This window comes from Amphiura filiformis, chromosome 18 (genome assembly GCF_039555335.1).
Source record: "Amphiura filiformis chromosome 18, Afil_fr2py, whole genome shotgun sequence".
Classification (NCBI taxonomy): Eukaryota; Metazoa; Echinodermata; class Ophiuroidea; order Amphilepidida; family Amphiuridae; genus Amphiura; species Amphiura filiformis.
In genome coordinates, this window is record NC_092645.1 from 27946507 (window position 1) to 27967608 (window position 21102).

Genomic DNA, 21102 nt, shown 5'->3' on the forward strand with positions numbered 1-21102 from the left:
TTTCCTTTTTCTAGGTCATTTTTGCTTATTTTTTATATTTTTTCTTAGAAATGCGTTTTTCCGCTTTAACTCAGAATTCATGATTTTCACGGAATTTCAAGAATGAAAATTCTTGGCTTTAGTCTAAAGTATATAAAAGTATACATATTTAGAATGGCAAAGACTTGATAAGTTCATCTGTGAGGTCAAATGTGGGCCAAAATGCCATTTTTCTAGCCCAAAATCCTAAAAAATAACAGTTTTTGGCCCACTTTTTTCAGTACATCGTAACAAAAAATTCTTGGGCCAAAATTTTGTTTTAAATTATTAATATTTAAAACTTGAATTCAAAAAATAAAAAACGGGTCCTAGATATTTTTTAATTTTTATGGCGCTGATAGTACATTACCCGGAGATTACCCCACTGATCTCTAACCAATGTCTGTGGTTCACATACATGGATAGGCCTCCCAAAAAGCATTTTTTCAGAAAGAAAAGTTCTGGTAGATTTTTGTTTTGCTATTAAAACCAGCTACATGTGTGTATGACCTATAATATAATAATAAAGGAATCATGGGTTTTCATTTGTGTAGTTTCATTTTTTTTTCGCCTCCAAAGGCTAGATATTTTTTTTTCAATTTTAATGTATACTTTTATGCAAAGTTGGTTGGGGAATTTTTTTTTTACTCATCAGTGAGGCAAAAATTTTTTTTTTCATCTCACTAGTGGGCGAATTTTGTTTTTTTTTTTTCGTCTCACTAGTGGGCGAAGTTTTTTTTTTTTTCAAAAATCTCCCATGCCCCCTGGAAATCTAATGGTGCGCCTTACCAACATCGTAACCTTGATATCGCCTTCTTGACTGATCTGTATTCAGGGAATGTTGAATTCCATTACCCCCTCAGTGACTCAAGAATGTAGGCCTACTATTTTCCTTCTGCCTTCAGTCTTGGAAAATAGTAGACATATACTCTCCAGATCACCTTGGGGTAATAATTTGCACACTTTCTATCATGAGCAGCCAATATTCCCACCATCCACTTGGTCATTGGGCTATTCCAGTTGAAATCCACACTCCCCCTGTGGAAGATTTAGCCAGTGTTCCACAGATGGAGTATGAGTTTTCGATTAGAATAGACAGTTGGGTAACTTCCATTTGAAATACTCACTCCATCTGTGGAAGATATAGGTAAAGCCATAATGCAGGGGTGTATGGGTTTCAAAATGATTAACCCTGACCAATTACATTTGAAAAACATACTCCCCCTGTGGAAGGTATTTCCAAAATCTTCCACAGGGGTAGTGTGGATTTTAACTGTAATAGCCCAATATGAAGATATGACCTTAATCTCCCAGGAGTGTGAATTTCAATTGTGGTTACCTGAATTGGCGACTCTACTTGAAATCTACATCCCCTGTGTCAAAGATTAAGGTCATGTATTCCATAGGGGGTGTATGGATTTCAACTGGAATAGCCCATTTGGTGTATAACAATGTGTTTGAATAATAACAATGAAAAACAGACACTTTATCACAAGTTTGTACTTAATCATTAATATCTTTTATTTGCTAAATAAAGTTATCTCCATTTGTAATAAATGTGTTTGTTGAATATAAATTACTGACATCATTTGCCACTTGTATTGTATTATATCATACTGTTATAACATGACAGTGCCGAATAACAACTTACTAAATGTATAACTATAAAGCGTCCCCATTTGTTGAATTGCTTCCCCGGGAGTGTTTCAGTTGATGCTTCAAATTCGAGATTAAGTTTTTGTATTGTTTTATTATGTCAACAGACTCACCACAGGACTAGCGTAGATATTGAAACAATATGAATTTAATACACCCTTGATGCCATTTTCCAAAAAAATGCTATGTCTCGGAGCTTGCAAACATTTCAAAATCCAATGATTTCAGATTTCAGTTCATATGCACTACAAGTTGTCATATTTGGCTGAGAAATAGCACTTTTAATCTAGGCTATGGAGCCATTTCAACAACACCTCTCATTCAGTAGAAAAAGGTCATTGAACTTTGCACTTTCAAACTTGATCATAACCATAAGGGGGTACTACACCTCTGTGGTAAATTTGTGACTATTTTTGCATTTTTCTCAAAAATTAATAACATATACTGGTAACAAAAGTTATGTATATTATTGGGGCAAGGAATCCAATTACTATACTGAAATTTCAGTGAATCAAGACAACAAGCGGTTCAGTAAATATGATACTATAGAAATGAGGTACATCCTAGCGGTACATGTACCTCATTTTCTATCACAAGTATCGAACCGCTTGTCTTGTGAAAGCACCCAAAGAGCTAATTAGGTTGAATACAATACTTGCACTTAAAAATTATGAATGATTAGAGTTTTGCCTTTTCACAAAGAAACAAACAACTGAAAAAATGGCCATTACGGGTAAAAACCTAGGTGGTACTACACCCCTTGATAAATTTGCGATTATTTTTGCAATTTTCTCTAAAAGTAATAACACACTGGTAACAATTAAAAGTTATGTATATTATATATGGGCAATGAATCCAGTTAATACACTGTAATTTAAGTGACTCAAGACAAGCGGTATGTTATTGATGATAAGAAAAGAGGTACAGCTAGAATGTACCTCATTTCTTAACATATATAATGAACCACTTGTCTTCAATCACTGAAATGTCAGTGAAGTATTATACATAACTTTTGTTACCGGAGTGTAGTAATTTTTTAAGAAAAATGCAAAATTAGTCACAAAATTTATCAAGGGGTGTAGTACCACCTTCAAACCTTCAATTTATAATGTACATCAAGGTTTAGGTGTAAGTAACATTAAAGGAGGCTGGTCAAATTTCATCGCATGATATTTCTACCATGGATGAATGATCTCGAAGTTAATACTACTGCCTATACCTTGGGACAGAATATTCCTTTGTTGCTACATCATAACCAGTGTTTACTCAGAGGCCGTATGTCTCAATTTTGGCCCAGTGAAAATTATTTTGTCTCACAAAAATTTGTAATGCTGTATTACAATTAGTGAATTTGGGGAATTACTGGGCCAAAATTGGGCCAATTTGGGAAGAAAATGTTTCATTTGGCGCACTCAATTTCCAGAGAGAGTAAACACTGATGGACATACGAGGGTTCAGAGGTCAAGTCCGCCCCTTAGATGTCAGCAGAATGGCCCAAATTTTGGATATGTTATAGAGGAAACTATAAGGTAAAAATATAGATGGGAGGGAAAATCAACGGAAGTACAAAAGAAATCAACATGAAGGGACCATCTTGGATTAAAATTCGTTAAATCACGTTAAATTCTGGTTTCTGGTCTAGATGCGCTCTGTAGAGACTCACGAGGGTGCAGAGGTCAAGTCCGCCCCTTAGATGTTAGCAGAATGGCCCAAATTTTGGATATGTTATAGAGGAAACTATAAGGTAAAAATATAGATGGGAGGGAAAATCAACGGAAGTACAAAAAGAAATCAAAATGAAGGGACCATCTTGGATTAAAATTGTTGAATTATGGTTTCTGGTCTATACGTGCTCTGTATGGACATCAGTGTTTACTCAGAGGCCGTATGTCTCAATTTTGGCCCAGTGAAAATTATTTTTGTCTCACAAAAATTTGTAATGCTGTATTACAATTAGTGAATTTGGGGAATTACTGGGCCAAAATTGGGCCAATTTGGGAAGAAAATGTTTCATTTGGCGCACTCAATTTCCAGAGAGAGTAAACACTGATCATAACACAAAAATACTTTTTTTTATCTTGAGACGACATTCCAGAAACAGTTTCTTAATTTGTTTGATATCGGCCTTATTAACAAAAAAAATAACTTAATAAATTTCACATATGCCAATATGCACAAAATGATGCATAAAATCAGAGTCTCCGGCAATCATAGCATTGTGCCTTATAATTATATGTTAGAAAAATAATTATGAAGCATGAATCGCATGGTTTATTTAAAACAAACTCATATTGACTATAAAAACGAATAAAACAGTCGGCTCTCAACACGCGATATTCAAAATTCCGCGCTGAATCTGTCCAAGTGCAATGACATAATGGTTATTTGTACCGGTACTCAATTGTCATTACACTCGACAATTTCAGCGCCCAGGAATTTTGAATATCGCCTGCTGAGAGACGGGTGTTTTTAATTGCTTTATGGTCACGAAGAGTTTGTTTTAAATAAAACCATGTGATTCGTGGCTTGATAGTTATTTTTTACATATAAGGCATAATGTTGTGAATGCCAGAGACTTCCTTTAAAGATACTTCAATGTAGGCCTAGTTCACCTGTCAATCAAACTCAGAAACAGTTTGTTTGTATACATTTTTTTTCTTTTTGATTGAAATTTTTAACCCATCGGGAAACAGCATGCCCTATGGTTAGTTTTTTACCTTTAAACATACAAACTCTCTAAAAAGTTAGGTCTTAGTAATAGGAAACTAATGCTAGAAAACAATTCCTAGAAAAGTTGCCCTTTTCCTTCCTAAAGTTCAGACATCATTGGCCATTGTCTCTGATTGTGTGCTTTTAAAGTTAAACATATCACAGGCCGTGGTGAGGATTGACATGATCGTCAGATGCAAAATAGTTCACTCATTTCTGACTATCATTATGAATACATGTTTTTGAAGCTCCTAAAAAATTGGTTAATGCAAACCATGCAATACAAACAAAATGCCCTTTTTAATATGATACATGCAGCATGCACTTTGCCCAGTGTGCTACACTATATATATGCAGTATGCTCTGTGTGATACAAAAATACACAATTACTTTACTATCAACAATAGCATTGACATAACTACACAAAAGATACAGAAAAGGGATATACAGGGTGTAACAAAAAAGTTTACCATCAACTTTTGCTTGTGAAGTTGACCAGGTGCATATAGCCAGGATATGTGGCTGCTAAGGGGCTGTTATTTTCTTCGGGCAGGGAGGGCACCTATGTTTCAGATGGACATTTTATTTTCAAAAAGACCATATATATACAATACATAAAAAATATTTCGTATAGCCCCCTCACGAAAACTAGTGCATTGCATTTGTGCTTGCTCAATTAACATTTTGTGCAAATTTTAGTACACAATTTGTTACAGTTCTTTTTTTATGGACCTTTTCATTTTACATGTAAAGTCTATGGAGATTAATATTAGAGAAGGCTGTTAATTAATGGATGCTATAGCCTCATTTTAGGCTATTTTAAGAACTTACAAGTTCATAAAAAATGGCAACAAATTGTGTAATAAAATAGAAAATGCCACTTGAGCAAGTCCAATTAAAAATACGCCTGGAGTGGGGGGCTATAGCTAAAACAAAAAATGTCCTACACCTTAGGCCAAGTAAAAAAATTAACATATTTCACGTCCGGGTTTTTGAAAAAAAGGAGGAAGAGGGGCAGGCCTTGAAATAAGGGGCGCAAAAGAGCAAATTTGCGCCTGGTGATTGGCAAAATGCTCCTGCTTCTGTTGGAAAATTACACACAAAGACATAGACCAGGAGCAATTTATTGTTAAATTATAGTACAATTGCTCCTGGTTCCGAAATCCTTATTTCAAGGCTTGAAGAGGGGCCTTTTTATTTTGTATTTTTTATCGCAAAATCAGTGTAAATACCCATAATTAGAGCTGTTTTAGCGTATACAATAATGCCTGGAAAAAGGAGGAGGCCTCTTTTTATTTGTTGTTCTGAGAGATAGGCCCCCTCTAACTATCACAAAACCTTATAAAAGTGTTCCTTGTATATTAGCAAGACTATACAAAGCATCTCTACTTCCTAGACATATTTTTTGAAAAGTTGTAACTGAATTTCAAAAAATAAAAATATAATTGAAGAAACCTCAAAAAAGGAAGCGGGAGGGGACGTGAAACATGTTTATTTTTTTATTTGGCCTTAGTGGTTATGAAACAAAGAGCTACAAAGGTGAGGGGTCATGAATATGTCAGTGAGCAGAGTCGATTTTTATGAACCCCTTCCATCGTGGGCTGAAAATTTTGTGACCCCCTATCTTTGGCGGAATATTTTGATGACCGCCCTTTTGTACGCATACCAGAGACAAATTTCCAAAAAAGTTAAGAAATGTGTGTTTGATGGAAAGGTGTGCACAGTACAGAAACATTATTTTGTCATTGTAACTAAAGATTGTAAAATTTGTGATGGAAAGTGTAAATGTGCTCGTAGGGCACCCACATTTTTTTTAAGTCACACGCCCTTTCACTCGTTTTCAGAGAAGAACGGCAGCCCTTGCTCAGATTGACGCGTATGCCCTGTTATTCTGTTAATGAGCGACATATACAAGGAGCTTTGTTTGCGCAGACCGCTGGCTAAGGCGCGTAATCGGCCAATCAAATTATCACGTCTGTAGTTATGTTTGTCAGACGATTGAATCAGCCAATCAGAACCAGTGCCGTAACTACCGGGGCAGAGGGGGGCAACGTGCCCTCGGCGCTACCCTTAAGGGGGCACCAAATTGACCAATTCAGCATCGATTCGCGCCCCTCCAAGCGATGAAAGTCAAAATTTTCAGCACAAAATCAATTGAAAGAACATTTTAAGACCGATATTCAACTTCTAGTAACCAAAATTAATTAGTGGTAGGCCTTATTTGTCCAAATGTTTCAAAAATTTCCACGTCTAAGATATTCTGGGGGTGTAGGGGCATAAATTTTGTTTCTTGCCCCAGGCGCTACCAAACCTAGTTACGCCACTGATCAGAACCCTACTACCGTGTTTACACTGCGCCCACTCTCAAAATGTAAACAAGTGCCATTCTTCTTTGAAGGAAACTGTAGTAATTATAACCTCCTTTTTGGTGTAAAAATTATGACCCTCACTATTTTTGGTATACAATTTGTATGACCCCTAGTATATTCATGACCCCATTCTGAAGAAAATGACAGCCCAAAAAAAAAAAAAAAAATTGTCTTTTATGGTCATTTTCACAGTAAAGGGTGTAACTTTTGATTTTTAGGGTCAAAATTTCAAACCACTTAAATATGTTTCTGTTTATACTGTAATCATGCATAGAAGCAACTTAAATTCCAGTAATATAATGTTTCAAGGCTTAAACCTTTTGATTTCTGATAAAAAAATTGACATTTCCATAACATTTTGGTTAAAATCTAAGAAAAAATGTATTTTACATAAGCTCAGAAAATTATGACATGAAAGCTGGAATACATGTGAAATCCCATTCCAAAGTAAGTCAACAGATATAAGTTAAATTATATACCATGTTTTGCTATGTTTGTAATTGCAATTTTGAAAATGTTTAACATCAAGGGTCATTTGCAATGGAAATTTCCCAACCTTAAACATATTTTTTAAGTTTTAATTGGGTTCCTAAAATAATTTGAATGTCTAACTTCATGTACAAATACTACTTGATGAAAGGAACCTCCCAGCCAAGTTTCACAGAAATTGGAGTTATTTTTAGAATTGGCAATTCAAGCGATTTGTGTTTCGGAGGCTTCAGTTAACAACACAGGTGATCATAAAAGTAAAATATTTGGCTAACTACTACAAGTTGACATGAAAAATAGGTAAAAATATCACAATTACCAATTTTCATGCTTTGCTTCTAAGTATTGAATTTCAGTTGTGACAAAACTTAAATTATCACAGCAAGTCATGAAATGAGGCTTGCTGTTGTTTCGGAGGCTTCATGTTAACAATGGTTAAACATTGCAGAAGTAGTTTTTTTGAAAACAACACTGTTGGGATCATCTAAGCTGTTATTTTCTTGTGTCAATGATTCTATGCGGCAGATATTGTAGATTTATAACATGGTAATTTTTTCACCCATTTGTTAAGTATGGTGTTATTTGCATGTGAAGCCTCCGAAACGGACTTTCTTGGGTATCAGTATATTTTTCAAACATTAACCATAATATCAATTTTTTTTAAATTTATGACATTCTGCACATATCATGTAACAATTACAATGCAGATATCAATATGGAACACATCAATTTAGATATGCATAGATGATAATTAACCTTAACATTGTTTCGGAGGCTTCATTTGTTTCGGAGGCTTCAATTGTTAACGGAAAGTTTGTATTGGGTCCCATTTTCAAACAGTGATATATATCTCCATGATTTAAAAACAAGTGACTTGAGGATCTACTTTGCTACATTTTGATAAATAGATTGGGTGAGCTCTTTTATTTATATTTGCCCAAGCTTGCTGAACAGTTTGTTTCGGAGGCTTCAAAAAAGTTAACGGAAAATTGGCTCTTTGAAGTCAAGATTTTATAAAAATTTTAAAAGCTTGCAAATCGACTAATTTTTGTTACCCATTTTAAGTTAAGATATCAACTGTTATGAATCAAGAAGAAGTGAAGAAATAACCAAGAATTATGAACCAAAGCTATACCCACAAAGTTTGTTAACAATTGTTAACGGAAAATGAAGCCTCCGAAACAACAAATCTCGAAGTCCGGTTCTAAAAAATACAGGGCTGTTCACAATTAAATCTAATGTGGCAGTGTTTACTGAACATATGACCGTACTTTCAGGATAAGAAAAATTATCCATGAACTAACTGAAGAAAACACAGGGTTTTACAAAAATGTTACTGTTTTTTATAGTTTTTCAAGATGGCAATATTAGGTACATTTAAGCCTACTAAAACTGAACGCAGTAACTCCCGAAGATGATTATGCTACCCAAGGTAGCTGCTAACTAGATGACTTATGTGGCCAAAAATCATGGAATTCTGTGGCTTTATTAGAACACTACGGATCAAAATATTAAAAATCCAAAGTTACACCCTTTACCGTGAAAATGACCATATGCAAAGGTCATTCAGCACTTTTGAGCCAACCTGAAGCATTCATCCTTGTTCACCTTAATTGATATTGGAGGTCAAGCTTCACCTCGATCAGCTTACTTTTTGCTCACAAATTTGAAGTCAACTTTCACTATATAAAGTGTTCTGTTGGGCCAAGCTTCACCATGCATCCAAAAGGATTTTCATTGTCTCACCATGCGTTCAATTTGTCACCATGCATCGGTTCACGATAATAATGCCTGAAAGCGAAAGCCAAGTTTAACCTTAATCATACGAATGCTTTTATTAGTTCAAGCTTCACCCAGAAGTTCATTTTGATAAGTCTAAACTTAATCATCGTAAAGCGGTATCCAAGAAGAAGAAGAAAATAGTGAAGCTTGACGTGGCTTGAGGAGGGTACTGAGTTCCAAGATTCACAATGATGCCCACATTAATGTCTTCTGGATCTTCTTATTGTGGGATAGCAACCCCTGTAAACATGGTAAATGTATTCCTTATTTTTAAGATGCTCGCTTGGCTTCTGTAACAGTATCCACATCAAGTTGTGAAGCAAGTGTGTATGCTGTGGATAGAAAAAAATACGATTATTATTGACATACCTCTGTTGAAATGTTCTCATTCCTAAAACACTATTACATTGTACCAAATCATTGTATATATTATCTTCAATTAATTGTCACCATAATTAGTTCCCTTCTCCTAATAAACAAGAAATCAAGGGCTCAGGGACATAACATCTTAACTCAAAATTGCTAGTTTGAGTGCACTAAATACAAACCATGATGTAGATCTATATGATTTTGTGTACATTAAAATTTTCATATTAAAATCTCATTTTCATCACAACGATACTGTGGCGTATATTGGGGGTGCCACCAGTGTTCAAAATATGCCTCACAAAGTTACAGGTCAGCCAGGCTTGACCTTAAAAAGTTACCGGCCAGCCAACTAGATGCCAGTCAGAAAATTTCCGGCCAGGCCAAAAAGTTACATGCCAATGGCGGCTGACTGCCATATTTCAGATGCTGTGCCACCCCAGTCCCAACCTTTCCCTGGTTCTGGAGTAAGGTGCATCTCATGCCCCTCTTGTCAAGCAAATTTCTTGTCCCTAGTCTCAAAACATGCCATTGGTCAATATATTACTGCATACCAAATTTAAAATTATTCCAAAATCATAATAGGGGGCCTCCGTGATGCTGAAATTGTTGGTCAATGACCATACCCTAATGTTAATGTTAGAAATTATTGCTGCCTTATGCATTTTAGTTGAATAAAGATGTTAAAAAAGCATACTTGTCTCAAAATTAAACATAAGGGAGCTATCTACAAAGACCAAGTTTATGTAAACACAAATGGCTGCCTTGTGCTGTCTTTACTGTGTAATTGTGAAATTGCTAAAATATTCATAACTTTCCTATTTGTGCTAACTTTGACCTGTTAGGCAGATAATACTACAGACTTGAGATCACACACTTGCATCTAGACCTTGCTCAATTTGATGAGACAACACACACAGGCCTGATGAGCTCGAGGGTAGCCTTGTTCAAGGCCTTCTAAGATTTCCTCCCTGCTTGAACTATTTTTGGGCTCATGAAGTCAGTGAGGGCCACAGATTACAGCTATTAATGACTGTGCGTATGCTGAAAAATTGAACTTGGGCTCAGTCTACGAACCTCCAAACAGCCTTGTATCGCCATTCGAGCTCACAGGCACAACCCGAGTTTGATTGTTCAACTTAATACACATGATTATAAGCAGCCACAGTCTGTGATGGTCATATCATGGACAGGGTTGTAGCTAGGATATTTTTAGTGCTGGGTGGCATTTGATGAAAATCTTGCATATTTATTTATTTATTTATTTATTTATTTCTTATTTAACCTGGGGTGACCAATCAATGCACTGGCATTGTTCTCCCTTGGTTCCCAGGTGGAAATTGTTTGCCAAAATAGACCAAATTCTTAACTAATTCAATAAAATGGTGCAATTTTGGCCTCTGAATGGTGGGCTCCAATGCTAAAATTGGAGCCGAGTGATAGGCTCCAAAACCGATTGGTGGGCTCTACCGCCCACCACCGCCCACTGTAGCTACATCCCTGATCATGGACTTGCCAAGCCCAAAAGTTGTGATAGGATTCAAGTGCTGGTCATGAGGGAGGAAACTTAGAGGGCTAGCCAGAGGGCTGAGGTTCTTCAAATCTTGAGATTGGATATCTTCGATTGGCTTTTGAGGAAATCAGAGCTGGTTTTACTCCATGCTCAACGCTCATTGATATTGAGGGCATTAATGTCATTGAGTGATGCTTTGGTACATGTATGCTTCAGAGTCTCAACATTCTGGGGGAAAGGAAATCAGGACCATATTGTTTATCTCTGGAATATGAAGTGTGATCCAAGGATCATGCACATTGCACAGCTAGATCAGCAATGGCTGCAGATGGAGTCATTTCTGTAGACACTGATGAGGGTTTCCCAAATCCAGTTCCAATAAGGCATATATGTGTCATGATCATTTACGTCATTCTGCTTCATACTTTGTCTTTCATCTGGCCTAGCATCTACAATGCTCTAGAATTTTAAACTTCTGAGTTTGCTCACCACTACCTACTGCAATGCAATCCACAACTTCACGATATAAACCACCTCTGCTGAGAACTCCCATCTGAAGATTTGAAGAACCTCAGCCTCCATTCTTTTAACATATTGGGTGCTGTGACTGCTGTCTCATCAAATTGAGCAAGGTCTATAAATGTGCAATTGTGCGATCACTCTTCTGTAGTAGTATCAGCCTAACAGGTCAAAGTTGGCATGAAAACAGTAAAGTTATGTATTCACAATTACACAGTAAAGACAGCAAATGGCAGCCAATTTTGTTTACATAAACTTGGCCTTGTTATTTTTTGAGTAAGACTGTTATTTTGATCATCTTTTATTCATTGATAGTAGTTAGTACTAAGTTACTAACTACATGAACAAAATGCATAAGGCAGCAGTCATTTGTAATGTACACAATGCATGAATAAAATAGCTGCCTTATGCATATGGTATGGCTATTGACCCCCAAAACGACTTTGGAATAATTTTAAATTTGCAATGGGGACAAGAAATTTGTGTGACATGAGGTGATGAGGGGCACGAGATGTACCCTATTCTGGAGCCACTGATTTTGTTTCTAGATATTTGTGTAACTGCATTTCACAAAATGACCAAGTGATAATTTTGACAAGTTGGTACTTTCACAGCTTTGGGGCACATCCATTTTGTATCCTTGCCCTTGGCGCACAACCCACTAGCTACGTACACCAGGCAACATAAAAAGAAACATATTTACGGGAATAGCTGTTCTTACCAACAATGGCTGGTGTGTGTCATTCATGGTCTTGTTTGATCACATCTAATCCTGTTCTGCCCCACTGTAAAAATCATCCATCAATCTTCTACATAGTTTTGCAAATGTCTTCTCCATATCCAGTGTACTTGGAAACACAAACACTGCCATGCCTGGAGTAAGCTCCACCATCTGGAAGTAGTAAAACAGTTCAGTATAATTATAACACTTACTGGCAAAGTTCATGGAGATTGAATGAAAGTTAAAAATTGGCTCAAATTTATTTAGCTGTCAACGTCAGCCAAGTAGCCTACAGGTACTGTATTCACCATAATTAGTTCCGTTCAACAAATAACCACCCTTAAAGACACTTTTGAAAGACAGCTGTACAACTAAATTCATCAAATGTCTAAATAAAAGTATACCTCAGTTCTAAACAGTGGTGGCACTACTAGGGGGCAGGGGGCAAAAAAAAAAAAAAAATAATTTTATTAAAGAACATCCATGGATCACTTCGCATGGTCTTAGGCAAGATTTGAAGGTTTGGGTGTGTAAATTGAAAAAACTGGGTGTGTAAATTTAAACATTTGTGTACAAAGTATAGGCCATGTGGGCAAAAACTGGACGTGTACAAATTTGGGTGTGTAACATTTGCTGGCTGCCTAAGCCCTACAATCAAAGAAATTAATGTTGGTACACTCGGGCATACTAAATGTAAATCGCCACCCCTCTCCCCCAGTTCAATGTTGATGAAAGCACTTTTTCCATTGGGCTCTCCAGTCTCCCCAACATTGATTGAGGGGAATGGGGGAGGAAGAGGAAAGGAGAAGGTATGTACTTCTCATCAAACATAGTTATACTAATTTCACTTAACTCTCAGAGCGGCAATGAAGAGTTCCAACATATTGTCAAGGTGTACCAACTATTAAATTCCTTGATTGTAGCTTCCAAGACTATTTGTGGTACCGGTACTATTTGTGATTTATCCCTCAGAATGGATAAAATAAAAATAAAATAAAATGCCTTGATCAAACTTCATCCAGCAGGAATATGTCCAATATTCTACATTTCAATTATTTATTTACGATTTAGCAAAGGAATATACAATAGATAATGCATGATGTATATATCGAATTATCGATGACGTATTTTATTGACACGAATGACTTCATTGACATTTTATACAGGTAAAATATGCCCTTCCTGACTGCCATTCTGCCCTTTTTTATGTCCTCTACCAACGGCTAAAATAGTACAAAATATTGCACCAAATGGCGTCATTTGCACCTCAAATTTTTAAAAATCGATAGCTTCACAGGGGGGACACGTACACCCAGGGGCGTTTATTCTTCCGTTAATCGCCCCCAAAGGGGAGGGAATAATTTTACCCCTTTGGGGAAGAATTTTGCATTTTGAAAAAGAAAAATCATAGAGGGAAAAAACAGAAGAAAGTCAACAGGATTCAAGGAAGATTAAAAATAAAATTAACTAATTTGGGGGAAAATGTATAATTGGAACATGTATTATTATGTTTTATTGAATGAAATAGATGTCAGTGGCTGGCAGTGACTGCTCTACAGGGTAGGTGAATTCATCAAGTGTCATTTAGGGAAGAATTATAATGGGTACATAGCATTAGCATACATGTGTGGTCCCTTAGATTTTTAACCATTCCCATCCCAAAAATAATTATTTTCAGGGAAACCATGGACTTTAGCATAAAACAGGGAAAGTTGGGTCAGTAATTCTTCCCTGCCTGGGCATTAGTGACTAGTGGTTATACTCTAGAATGCACACAAACATTAAGGGAGCTCTGCTTTGCATATTTCATACAAAATCAATTTTCTTTTTAGTTTGGACATCTGCCTATCTAGGGAAGCATTTGGGATTCTAAGGGAAGACAGAACCATCGATTAGTTAACAGCTCTATTGTCCAAGTTTATCTTCCCTTCAACCTCGGCTTCAGATCCAAATCCTTGATTATCCTTCCCTAGGCCTAGAATGATGCAATAGTTCAGTGGCAATCTCCGAGCTCTGCTACAGAAGAATTCTAATTCTGAGGCTTTATAAATCAGGGGCATACACCACATTATATAAAAAATCTGAAAATGCTGAAAACAGTTAGCGAAAAGCTCAAAACACCTAGCAAAAAGCTGCAATTTGGGAAGATCCTATACTTTTGTACAGAGCAAGTGTACTGGTACAAAAAAAGCTGAAAATCAAAACAAAAATGCTGAACTCTCACACCCACACCCCTGTAAATAATAAATCACAGCTAGCTCTGAAAATAATAAAGAGCCTAGAAGTGTTTGCCAGCCTGTCTTCCCTTTGAACTATTAGTCCTTAGATGCAATGGTTCAGTGTCCAGACTGTACCATCTAGGAAAGAATTTGGATGTTTTTAGGGAAGACAGAAATATAGAACAACTCACAATTTAGCCTAACAGTTGTATAAAGAAATTTCTGGGTCTGATAACACACCTATATTCATGCAGGGAAGGGAACAAGAAAATAAGGAAAAGTACATGTAGATGTCTAAAAGTAGGGATGACCAATGAACCATCAACTTGATTAGAACACTCCCATAGACATGCAGGGAGCTCAACTGTGCACTGCTTGCACATACATTTCTAAATTGATCTCATTCTTTTATTTTTCAATATTTTTCTGTAAACTTTGCGGAAGTTACTGCCAATTATATTTTGTAACTATCTTGCAAATTACAGCAACATAACTTATTTTGTTTTTCTGTAAGTGCGAGTCAAAATTGGTCCATCGCCACAGTGCGCTTAATTGCCAGTGGCTGAGTATAGCACTGCTCAAGAATGGCACAAAATATTCAAATCAGTAAGATCAGGTGAAAAACGTGGGCCTACTGAGCTGTAATTTGGCAGAGTTGCCAGTAATACCTCTATCATACCCTCTGTAAAAAGGTTAAAAATTGAACAAGTAGATCTCGAGTTACAATTTAAATCACCAGCTTCCCTTTGGAATTTTATATTCCTTTCAAATCATGTTAAGAAGACACCTTTCTGAACATAGTGAAGTTTCGTGCTCATTCGATGTATTGTTCACCTGATCTTAACCCTAAACGTTTTCTTATATTTAGGCCTATAACATCTACAACTTGCTGCTGGCTATACCTTGTTTAGGACTTTCAAAAGAAGTACCTGAATGTGCAACCATAACTGTTTCAAAATAGCCCGCGATAGTCATGCAGGTAACTCCGAGGTCAAGCATTGAATTGGTTTGAACAAAGATACTCATAATGTATTGAGTGCTACTTTGGTTTGAATGAGGAATACTACAGGAATACACATGAGCATGATGAGGATAATCTCTATTGTTGTGAATGAGTCAATGACCTTCAAAACTTAAGATTTTGTTTACATACACCTACTAATTGGTCATATTAAACCCAATAACATTGAAATTCTTGGTTGTGAAAAAAAAGTTCACCTACTTAGTGCAATTTTGATTTTGTGCCATATCGGCTATCTTGGATGATTTTTGGCAAATGTCCTCTAAATGCATGATTTCAATGCCTTGGTTTGAAAAAATAAGTTATGCCAGTGACTAGTTAAGTGCCATTTTTTTTTTTTTTTTTTTTTTACTTTCACAATATGCTTGTTTCATGTTTGCAAATATGTTAAAATAAAGAAATATATAAAGGTAAATATATGCTTATGCCAATTTTGCTCCCAACTGCTATTTTTGGACCTTGTCATTTTATTTCGTTCCAATGACCGGTCAGAATGGGAAACTTTGATAATTCATAATTCGAAAAGTTTTTGACCGATTTTGACCATTTAACCACCAAAATACTTCTGTTGATTAGTTCTACTCAGAAAACAATCTTTTGTAGCAATAGGGTCAACATGAAATTTTGATGGTTATCCCTACTAAAAGCCTAAAATTTACCCTTTTGGGTCCATTTGGGGACCTCAGTTGGGGAAGAATCTGGGGACGGATGTGGAACAGCGCGGTACGGTGAGGGAATAATTTCAATTTTCTGGAAGAATAGACACCCCTGCGTACACCCCTCTGGCTCCCCCACCCCAGGTGCTAAAGCAGCCATTGAGTGGCACTTTGCTGTTTTCTTTTATTTCATGTGGCACTTCAACATATTTGAGGAAGCCTAATCTACATGATACTTGTTGTGAAGCAGCGAGCAGGAAATTGGCAAAGTGTTTCGTAACTGTTTTCCTTTATAAAGCCATTTTAGAGTGTTTTATTTAAAAGGCTCCCCTTACTTGATAACTCTAGCTTCAATTTCAATTTTTTTGCACACGATAGTTACGCATTCGATGCTAGAGTGCATTGCTAAAATGTTTTTCGTGGGACAGCGGTGCAATCTTTTGTTATATTTATTCTGTTGAAATGTTGAAATTTGGATGAAAGTTATTTTGATGAGTCAACTACAGCACGGTATCTTTTGAGCAAGATTTGCCTATTTTGAACAGTCTAAAATTTTGCTAAAGTTTAATTTTAGCAACATTTTTGATGCGATCGTCTGTCGTGATCAGCTGTGTAATTTACTATTTTACTTCTGAACTTCCATTGCTTTACACGGCACGTGTCATGCTCCAGCGAATCCGCTAGATTTTGAATGCAATGGTCTCTAGAATGTGAAGCTATCGGTGAACAAATTCTTGGCTATCTCTTCTCGAGCAAGGCACCCATGTGTGCCAAAAATCACTTGCTCCCCCCCCCCTCGGCTCGGCTTGCCAAAAATTGCTTGCCCCACCCCTTTCGGCTCGATAAAAATTTCTTGCCACCCCCCCATTTTACCGCCAGGAATTTTTATAGGGCATTAGGGGGCGCTGATTTTGAAAAAGTGGACTTTTTTCCAGGTGGGGGGGCAATTTGCATAGCACCCACTCCCACCCCGCAACCCCCCGGGCTCATAATTATTGCACAGCCCCTACGTCAGAAGTAGGTATAGTGCAATAGTTAGAACAGTCCCAGGCATGCCCGGGAACAGCCCCGACCGAGAGAATGGTAAATATAAAGTTATCATGTTTAAGCTTACCCATGTTGTTACCCGGGCTAAGTTACTAAACACACGTCACACATATTTTTAGACTGAAGTACTTACTTATACTAGGTGATAGCTGCTAACGACGCCTCTTTCTTTCCCCAGGCATGCCAGGATATCAGTAAAAGTAATATTAGTGGATGAATTATTCACTAGAAAGAATAAGATGACTGGAATTCTTCTTCGCATGTGTGTACATCCAGCTGATCAGCTGATTCGTTGATTAGTCTCCCACCAGTCGTAAACCAAACTGGTTACGGCATGTATAGCAAGTCAACGGTGCCATAAAATCGTTTTAACTTGAAAGAGATGAAATTCCCCTCAAATTCGCATTTTGAAAAGGAAATTTTTAACTTTATCTGGCTGACCTGATAGCTTATGATTTTCTTAAACAAAATATGGCAAAAAAAAATTTTTGGAAACTTTTTTTGAGGGGTCTTGGACCACGCTCATTCCACCTCCCTTAAAGCAAATAAATTATCACTCAATATAAATAAAACCAAGTACATTATTTTTAAAAACAGATTTAGCAATCGAATGTATCACAATTCAGCCATATATGTTGACAATGTATCAATTTCAAAGGTTTCTTCTATTAAATTCCTTGGTATCACACTGGATGAGTCCTTTACTTGGAACCACCACACAACATATATAGCTAATATTGTGTCCAAATATTCTGGTATTTTATTTCGGCTCAAACATGTCTTACCTTTAAAAACATTGTTTGCATTATATATAAGTTTGGTCTTGCAACACATTAACTATTGCAATATTATTTGGGCTGATCAAAATAACTGTAACTTAAACAAAATTCACATTAAACAAAAGCGAATAATTCGATTGTGTTCGAATTCTCACTTTCTTGCCCACACTCCGCCCCTTTTTGCTTCATTCAATAGTCTCACAGTGTATGATATCCACAAATTGCAGAAAGCAATTTTCATGTATAAATTTTATAATGATCTTCTACCAGATATTTTTGCAAATTATTTTATTAAAGCTAGTACGATCCATACACATAATACTAGATCATCTGATATGTATAGAGCACATCATTTTAAAAATGATTTAGCCCGTAACACTGTTAGACGACAAGGTCCTATACTATGGAATAATGTTAGTTTAAATACCAAAAATTCACTTACTCTGATAAGTTTCAAAAATAAGTACAAATGTGAGTTATTATCTCGTTATGAATAATTTTGTTAGTTTGTATAATCATGTAATTGCATAATTATTATTAATATGTATTATAATAAGAAATCTTAAACCATTGCCAACATTGTCTGTCTCACGTGTCCTGTCCGGTCTTTGTCTGCACATAATTATGTCTTGATACGTCTTTTGATTGTGTTTCGTCCTAAATGTTTAACTTATTGTAAAGGGTGGCCAAAATTGTTCGAGCCATGCTCTGTTTGGTCTCCCACCATATGATTTTGCTATACTTATGTAAAAGTTATTTAATGGTGAAATAAAACTAAACTAAACTAAACTAAACATATGCATGGGGTGCTTTTAAGTATTAAACGCTCAAAAGTAGATATCGGTTATCTGTTAAAATCGGTAGGTATACTTGTTATGCAAATCGCTGGGTATATAAGTGCCAGGAATATGCATCAGTACCCAAAATGGTATTACGATGCCGTTTATTTACCAAAGATTAAATGTGTTTTTGGAATATTCCAGAAGTTGATTTCTTTATTGTAATTACTGCAAATAAAGTTCATGACACCAAACAAAAGAGTTATTATTAACTTTGGATATCGTAAGTTTTGTTTTTTATTTTTTGTTGAGTGAAAGACCCTCGTATTAAAGTGCCACTTAACAAAAAATGAGTGTTCAGTTGTTCAGTGCAATACCATCGTAAGTGGCACTTACCTTTGTAAGTGACACTCAACTGCGATGGTTTGCACTCAACAAAATTAAAACAAATCTATAATCTGAGTGCAAGACCATACAAAAATGGCAACAAATCTAAAACGCACTTACGATATGTAACTGTACAGTCAGCCGCCTGGACAACCAATTCTTTAGAAATGCTTAGTCGCGCTAAAAGTCGATCGATACATGTAAAAAATCAGCACAATTCAGAGATACACCTTTTTGCTATGAAATTAATTTTCTCGGTCAAATATAAAGCAATATTTTTTTTTCTTCAGTAATGTCAGTTAAAAACTTGGTGCTTGGATATACATTTTTTTTTAAATCCTGGTGTTAAAATTAAGCATCAAATTGTGTCTTTTAGTGTGATATTTTTGATTTTTATAGGCCTTGAATTCGCCTGCGAGCTTTTTACGGAATTCATGTTTTAGCGTCTCAAACTAACATAGTTTGCTAAAGAAAGATATTTCCCACCTCTGTAAAGCACATCGTGTGGGTCTATATGTTATAGTTTTGTCAGAATTTCCGTTTTTGTTTTACCCTTTTTCCATTCATGCTTCGAAAATGTCAAACTAAGTCAAAGTAGGTAATGGTGAGTACTTTTATCTCGAGAGCAACCAGAAGAAATAGTCGATATTTCCTTTGTTGTTATCCAGGTCAATTTTTCATTGAAAGCAAATTGCCCGACCAGCGATTAAATCCCCAATTGGGTGTTCTGGTTAAACATGATCAGTAGGAGCGCTATTATAGGTCTGGGAATTTCTTTGCTATATTGAAGTTCTGGCAACACTATAGCCATGCCGGTATTCCTATTAAACCCAGGGATATCGATCCACAATGCTAGATTTCACGTGTTGATTTTGAAATTTTTTCAGCCGACAGTGAAAGATGGTGAAATCAAAACGGAAATTCTGACAAAACTATGATATATCGCTCACGGTGATGTGCGTTAGAAAGTTGGGAAAAATCCTTCATTAGCGAACTATCTTACTTTGAAAAGCTAAAAGGTTGATCCAAAAAAAGGCTCGCGGACAGAGTTTAAGCCTATCAAAATCAAAAATCTTACACTAAATGACTAAATTTCACGCCTAAGTTTAACACTAGAATTTGAAAAAAAATACAGTATCAAGCACTACAATTTTTCCTGACATTTACTGAAAAAATGAAAATGATTGCTTTTCATTTGGCCGAGAAAATTAATTTTACATCGAAAAGGTGTAACTAAAAATTTAGCTCATTTCAACACCAAATTCGATCGTTTGTATTGCCTCATTAAATGACTGAGTGAGCCTTGCCAAACAAAAGAATCGGTTGTGCAGGCTGCTAACTGTGTAAATTGTCACGCGCTTCGGCGCAAAATGTACCCAATGTGTATCCACTTTCACATCAAGTAGTATGCAGTAATTGAGCGGAAGTAATGCTTACTGGGTATTTCTTTGCACCGTCCGGTCGCGTCCCCTCCACAAAAAGTCCTGGCACGCCACTAGCCAAAAATGTCATTTGCGATGATTTCGGTTGCACGATATCTGTCCACGATACATATACCACAAAAGTTATTATATAAACATTGATTTCTGCAAATGTAAATAGATCTTAAATCAGGCGCGGATCCAGGCATGGGTACACCGGGCCCGTGCCCCCCCTTTTCGAGGGTCCTAATTTTTTTTTTTTTTTTTTTTTTTTTGGAAAAGATAAATAAAACCCCTCTGTTTGGCTTTTCATTTTTACATCAACGGACTCCCATGCCAGTGGCGGATCCATGCATGGGCACACCCGGACCGTGCCCCCTTTCATAGTCCATAAATTGGCTTCAATTCGGCCTTTATTTTTATTTTTCCAAATACTGAGGGGCGCATCCTCCCGGGTCCCTCGGACATCCTCCCTCCGCGTATGGATAAAGAAGTCAATAGGCTTCTTTTTTGGACCAGGCGCGGATCCAGGTTGAAGGGCACACTGGCCCGTTCCCCTGCCCCCTTCACGGCTAAAAAAATGAGGAAAGGAAAGAAGAGAAAGGGCGAAAATGAGAGAAGAAAGGAAGAGAAAATGGAGAAGACCGGGTG

General features: G+C 36.5%; 1 long non-coding RNA gene across 1 annotated transcript; it reads right to left on the minus strand.

Annotated features, from left to right (window-relative positions):
* Positions 1-8858: 8858 nt before the first annotated feature.
* On the minus strand, positions 8859-17362 carry LOC140139423 (uncharacterized). Its single transcript, XR_011857115.1, has 3 exons — positions 17219-17362; positions 12143-12313; positions 8859-9355 (listed from the first exon to the last, which is right to left on the minus strand). It is a non-coding gene; the product is annotated as an uncharacterized lncRNA (long non-coding RNA).
* Between the last annotated feature and the right edge of the window lie 3740 nt (positions 17363-21102).